We start from the raw sequence: 7,186 nt of genomic DNA, 5'->3' as shown, positions 1-7,186 counted from the left end.
AAAAAGCAAACGTCGTCATTGATTTTGCTATTTAAATATGACAGGCTCATGACTTGTAAGACATGGGAAATGCACCTGCAAATGGACTTTGCTTTTTCATTTGAATTTTGGCAGTCAGTGTTCGTTCGCGAAGGCGAAAAAGCAAACAGTAATGCAAAATTTGCAAATGCATTTGAATTATGTCACATTTTATGCGTCCACATATGAAAGACGCAATTGCAAATGCAATTTGCAATTTCTTTTGAAAAATGTCCGGGATATCACTCCATATACCTTGGTCTGTAAGTACTTCTTTGGGGTGGCTAAAAGGGTACGCTTATGATAGGCAGTGGAATTAGCAGAACGGGGGCGGGTTTAGCAGGTGCACCGACTGGTGCGACAGTGCTGAAAGAAGTCACGTAACTTTCCACGTTGAGCCCCAGCCAGTGAAATCTGTCCTTTATTCTCTCGATAGTGTTTTGCACCTCCCAAGGTGACCTCCAAAGGGTGTGGAATGTTCCAGGTGCATCAGTGTGGATTTTAGCCTGTGGGACGACCTGAGATCACATTTAGATTCACGTTGTTTTGTATGATTATACATATAAGTTGTTTTTTAATGACGTAGCTTCCTGTTTTTCGTATTGTTCCCGCGAAAGTTCCTCGTTTGTTTGTATCAGGGTTTAAATTACATTACCTTTTCTTGTTTATTTTAAATAACAACATTAAAAAATTTTCAGGCTTTAATACTACTGGATTTTTGCCTTTTTCTGTTTGCTCTTTTTCGGAGAACGCGCGTATCATCTGAGAACAACATGCGGAATTCATCACCAAATAACTATAACTCCGACTCAGGTACGATATCATGTCTAATATTCAGCTTGTTCAGTGTGTGGAGTGCAGGATGTTTAGACATTCTTCCTTCGTCATTAGTGGTAGTTTTACTTGTGATAGGTGTGTGTTAGTGAGCACTCTGACGGAGAAGATATCAGCGTTAGAGGAGCGCATTCAGACTTTAGCAGCGTTATTCCTGTAGCGGACAGTCTGGGTGCTGCAGGCGGAGATAACCAGCCACCGACTCCGGCATTAGAGCCCTCACAGCAGGGCGAGTGGGTGACAACTCAGCGGCATACTCGTTCAGCTAAAGCTAAGGCTAGCCCACTGGAGCACACCTCTTCTGCGCTTCATGTGTCCAACAGGTTTGCTCTCCTCAGTGATGTACCCACTGAGAAACCTGAAAGAGCTCTGGTTATAGGAGACTCTATAATGAGACATGTAAAATTTGCCAGGCCTTTAGGGGCGCCAGCGGCAGTGGTTAGGTGTATCCCGGGAGCCAGAGCACCGGACATAGCAGGTAATCTTAGGGCTCTAGGACAGGTTCTCCAAGATAGTGGTACATGCTGAAGCTAACGATATACGCCTTCAACAGTCAGAGGTTAGCAAGAATAACTTTATAGAAGTGTTTAAACAAGCGAAGAAGATGTCCGATGACGTAATATGCTCTGGTCCCATCCCAATGAGACGTGGCGACATAGCTTACAGCAGATTATGGTCGCTGAACCGCTGGATGTCCTTGTGGTGCTCTGAAAACAACGTGGGCTTCATAGATAATTGGAAGACCTTTGAGGGCAACTTTTGACTGGCCTGTTAGGGCAGGACAGTGTCCATCCCACTCGGAAAGGTGCTGCTCTCATTTCCTATAGTATAGCTCATAGTCTCAGAAGAGGCCTAGTTAATTGGTGACAATCCAGAGCCCAGGCCAGGGAGCAGACAGACAGGCTAAACCAACCGTCTGCTAGCTGCTTAGAGTCGCCACTCAGGGTTCATCATATTGAGACTGTGTCTGTTCCCCGAGCTAAAAGCAAATTTAGAAAGACTCAGAAAGTCTGTTTTAATAATTTAATTAACATAGATATTACAAACTCAGATCATACTGAATGCGCAGCCGGCACCACTGATCTGAAGCTAGGACTGTTAAATATTAGATCTCTCGCATCTAAAGCAGTTATTATTAAAGAAACTATCACAGACCAGGAGTTTAATATATTATGTTTTACTGAGACCTGGATTAAACAGGACGAGTATGTAGCTCTAAATAAAGCTAGTCCTCCTGGATACAGCTACATACACCAGCCTCGGTTAACTGGTAGAGGAGGAGGCGTCACAGTTATTTACAAAGATAATCTGGCTATCATACAAAAACACAGATTTAAATTTAATGCATTTGAAATTCTCTATAGTAACATAAAGTCAGCTCAGACGATTCCGCTAATCATCATTTACAGACCCCCAGGGCCGTACTCTGAATTTCTCTGTGAATTTGCAGATTTCCTCTCAAACCTAGTCGTTTCCGTAGACAAAGCGTTGATTGCTGGAGATTTTAATATTCATTTTGAGAATCCAGAAGACCCTCTGAGAACAGCATTTATGTCCATACTGGACTCAGTAGGAGTAAATCAGTGTGTAGTAGGACCCACTCATAAAGCAGGTCACACTTTGGACTTAATATTATCCTTCGGATTAAGTATAAGAAACATAATTACAATTCCACAGTCTGAAGTTATATCAGATCACTGTCTTGTATCGATTAAAGTGTCTCATAGTAATAATGTACGCACAGCACCGCGCTACCGCCTTAAACGTACATTTACATCAAATACCGCACAGAGCTTTATTGAGAATCTTCCAGAGTTATCAACTTTGATTGGATCGCCATTTGATTCCACAGAACTCGATCAAGCGACTGAATATCTAGAGTCAACGCTTCGTTATAGCTTAGATAATATAGCTCCAGTTAAAAGAAAAATTATTAAAGATAAGAAACTCGCTCCTTGGTATAACGATCACACATGCACTCTAAAACAAACCGCTCGGAAATTAGAACGCAAATGGCGTCAAACTAAATTGTTGATTTTCCAAATAGCATGGAAGGAGAGCATCCTGAACTATAGAAGAGCTCTCAGTGCTGCTAGGTCAATGTATCTCTCCACTCTTATAGAAAATAACAAAAATAATCCTAGATTTTTATTTAATACCATTGCTAAATTAACTAAAAACAAGACCACTGCAGAAATCTCCACAACAACAACATACAGTAGTGAGGATTTCATGAACTTTATCAATAACAAAATCATAAATATTAGGCAAAAAATTCAGGCTTTAAAACCAGACAATTTAAGTGATACAGATGATAACTTAATCACATCACATCAGAACCTAGAATACTTTACTCCCCTTGAAGCGAGAGAACTAATTTCACTCATCTCCTCTTTAAAATCTTCAACCTGTGTATTAGATCCTATACCGACACATTTTCCCAAGCAGATAGTTCCAGCAATAACAGAAGCCCTGTTAAAAGTAATTAACTGTTCACTCAGCAGTGGGTATGTTCCTAAATCCCTTAAATTAGCAGTTATTAAACCACTAATCAAAAAACCTGACCTTGACTCCTGTCAGCCTTCGAATTACAGGCCGATATCAAACCTCCCCTTTATCTCTAAAATTCTGGAAAAGGTAGTATCACAACAGCTATGTTCATATCTACATAGGAATAGCATACATGAACTGTATCAGTCAGGATTTAGGCCTCATCACAGCACAGAGACAGCACTCGTTAAAGTAGTAAATGACCTCCTAGTGGCCTCTGATCAGGGTTGTGTCACTATACTTGTGTTACTCGACCTCAGTGCAGCTCAGTGCTGCCACTATTAATCATAGTATTCTCCTTCACAGATTAGAAATGTAGTAGGAATTAAGGGAACGGCCCTTCTATGGCTCAGATTCTATTTGACTGATCGTTATCAGTTTGTAGATTTAGATGGTGACCATTCCTTATGTTCTCAAGTTGAGTTTGGTGTTCCACAGGGTTCTGTTTTAGGCCCACTGCTTTTTTCCCTTTACATGCTTCCTCTAGGCAACATAATTCGTAAACATGGTATTAGTTTGATTAGTTGATGACACACAAGTATACGTTTCAGCAAAACCAGATGAGAAAAACCAGTTTACTAAAGTTGAGCAATGTGTGCAAGACATAAGAGTTTGGATGTTAATTAATTTCCTTCTGCTTAATCCTGATAAGACAGAAGTTCTAGTCATAGGACCACAAGCTGCTAGAAGTAAGCTTTCTAATCACACTGTGATTTTAAATTGCCTTTCTGTTCCATCAAGTGCAACAGTAAAAGACCTCGGTGTGATTATAGATTCAAGCCTTTCATTTGAAGCACATGTAGATAATATTACCAGGATAGCATTCTTTCACCTCAGAAATATTGCCAAGATAAGAAATATATTGTCACCAAATGATGCAGAACTAGTTCATGCTTTTATCACATCTCGGTTGGATTATTGTAACGCCTGTCTGGTTGTTCAACAAAGTGCTTAAACAAGCTTCAATTAGTCCAGAATGCAGCAGCGAGAGTCCTCACTCGAACCAGAAGATATGAGCACATCACCCCTATCTTATCCACATTGCATTGGCTTCCTGTAAAATTTCGCATCGATTTTAAAATATTACTCTTGACTTTTAAATGGTCTCGCGCCGCAGTATCTGAGTGAACTGCAAGTGTCTTACGATCCGCCACGCCTACTTCGATCAAACGATGCAGGCTGCTTGTCAGTACCGCGTATTATTAAAACTACAGCAGGGGGCAGAGCTTTTTCTTACAAAGCCCCAAAGTTATGGAATAGTCTTCCAAATAGTGTTCGGGACTCAAACACAGTCTCAGTGTTTAAGTCCAGGCTAAAAACCTATTTATTTAGCCAAGCATTTTTATAAATAGATTAGCCTTAGGTAAAGGAGCAGATCTGGGGGACTCATGGACGTAGAGTATTAGGTGAACTGGTATGTTTAGATGCTGTCTTCCCCACTCTCATTGATCACTCAGGTTTGTTGACGGTGAGGTGATTGGTTGCTTTACATCTTTGGAAGCCCTCATGTCTGTGTTTCCTTCTGGCTCTCCCTTTTTAGTTATGCTGTCATAGTCTCTGCTTGCACTCTGCACTAAATATACATTCACCTTATACATTGTTCGACTGTGACCATACCTAACTGTTATTTCTCCATCCCTTTTGCTCTTTCCTTTTCTGCTCTATCCTCTCTCTCTCTCGGTCTCTTCTTTTTCCTTTACCTATCTCTCTGTCGAGCTATACATGTCGCTCCTGAGCTGCCAGTGATCCAGACCTCCTCTGCCCGCTGGACCTCTCTAACTCATCCTGGAGTCCTGCTTCAGGTTGGAGATCTCATCACATGGATGCCCCGTGTGGTCTGCCTGGAATGCGTGTGGTGACTGGGGATGGTTCCACTTTTCCATGAAGGTGGTCCTGTCCTCGACTGATGCAGACAGCTGTTCTCTGAGGACCTGTGACTTCAGTTGCTCAATAGTTCAGGACTGGAATTTCTCACAGTCTACCTGAGCCTCCAGGAACAAACTGGACTTTAATCTTACAGATGGAGCCACGCCAAATAGCCGCGGCCGTGTGAATGGCGTACGAATGGCGTACGAATGGCATACGGCTGCCCTATGCACGCCGTAGTCCCCCCTCCTTTTCCTTCGAGAAAGGCGTGTCAAGATTTCACAGTAAACACGCCCATTCAAGCCCTTTTTATGCATTTACCTGGTTCCACCACTAGATGGCGCTTCGTTCTCAAGGACACGTTAACACAAGCCAGCAATTTAGCTGCGCTGAGTTGCAATCACGTGATTTTAAACACACCGCTCCCATCCCCGCCGAACTGACGCTGCCAAACTGCACTAGAGATGAAGATGGCGGCTTAATGGACTATTCGCGGTAAGTGTTTTTTTAATTTATAAAATTTTGTAATAAAATAAAAGTTTGGGTAATTAGTGGTAATTAGTTTACAGTTCATTTCCCAGTTTAGTTTTTTATCGGCCGTTTTGAAAATCACTGGCAGCACCAGCAGCGGTCAGATGTAACTTTAGATAACTTAATGATCTGTTTACCAAGTCTGGAGTTAACATTACAGCTTACTGTCAGTGTCACAAACTCACAATGTCACTCATCTTTAACTAAAAAAGACACTATAGCTTCGAAAATACTATTAATGTCCCTATTACAAAAGCTGCACTATCGGATGTAGAGTGTTTGGGCTCTATAAAAATGCCTTTAGAATCTGACCGCGTGTTGTCTGGATAAATTCAGCATTTATTTATTCTTTGGGTAAGAGTTAATCTGCAGGTTATTTCTGTGAATATAATGTGATGCAGTTCATGAAGGACACAAGCTGAGGATAGATGTACAGGAGCTCGTGAGCTAAACGCTCATAACCAGGTTTATATTTTTCTCAGTTTGGCCGTGACTTTGTGCGGTAGCGCGAGCGCTTAGTTACCGAGCTGGATAAAAACTCTTTAGTGTTTATCTGTTAAGGAGTGGTTGGAGGGGGAGGTGTGCGTGTGTGGGGAGGTGTGCATGTGTGGGGGGCTTCAGTACTCGGGAAGTTATAGTTTGGCTTCAGAGATGAACTAATATATACTAGTGTTATATCGCCTAACTTATTTGTATAAAAAGTGCATTAAGTAAATTCTCAGTTAATTTAATGCAGACGATAATACAGACAGACCGGGGTTAACACTAACAAAGTTCAATGGTTAAAGTTATCCCAGTTTATTTACATTCCAGAATTCCCCAAAACAGTATTTTACAAACTCTGTGGTGTAGGTTTACTAATATCTTTTATATTTATTACAACTAGATATTCTGTAAAGTTTATTTATCTTTGTCTTCACTAAATTCTCCTGTTTTCTTTAAGCAGAGCTCCGCTGTGGAGGATTGGGGGGTCAGGCGGATGATGCTTGGCCTTTTGGAGATACTGGAGGAGCCTGAACAAGCTGTTAAAGGGAGCCCTAGGAGGGATGACGTCACAGTGCAACAGCTTTAGAATGATGTTTGGTCAGGTCTACTGTATATTCTGAACATAGAATTGCAAAACGTCTGATACTTTAGGGGGAAACAAAGAATTAAACAGTTCCATCTTTAATATTTTTTAAAAATGATATTTTAATATAAAAGAACCAGATAGAGACTGATAAGCAGCTGGTGTTATCCTGGTATTTTAATGATCTTTAAGCAAAAATTAAACATGTTTTCACCTGTTTTATACAAATTATTGTTTTACCTTTGACTAGTTTTGGAAGAATACATTTTATTTTTAAAGTCATGTGTGTGTGTTTTAATTGTTGGGGGATTGTTTGTG

The sequence above is a fragment of the Clarias gariepinus genome, chromosome 24, assembly GCF_024256425.1.
Source record: "Clarias gariepinus isolate MV-2021 ecotype Netherlands chromosome 24, CGAR_prim_01v2, whole genome shotgun sequence".
NCBI classification, from domain to species: domain Eukaryota; kingdom Metazoa; phylum Chordata; class Actinopteri; order Siluriformes; family Clariidae; genus Clarias; species Clarias gariepinus.
Note: the sequence above shows the minus strand (reverse complement) of the source record.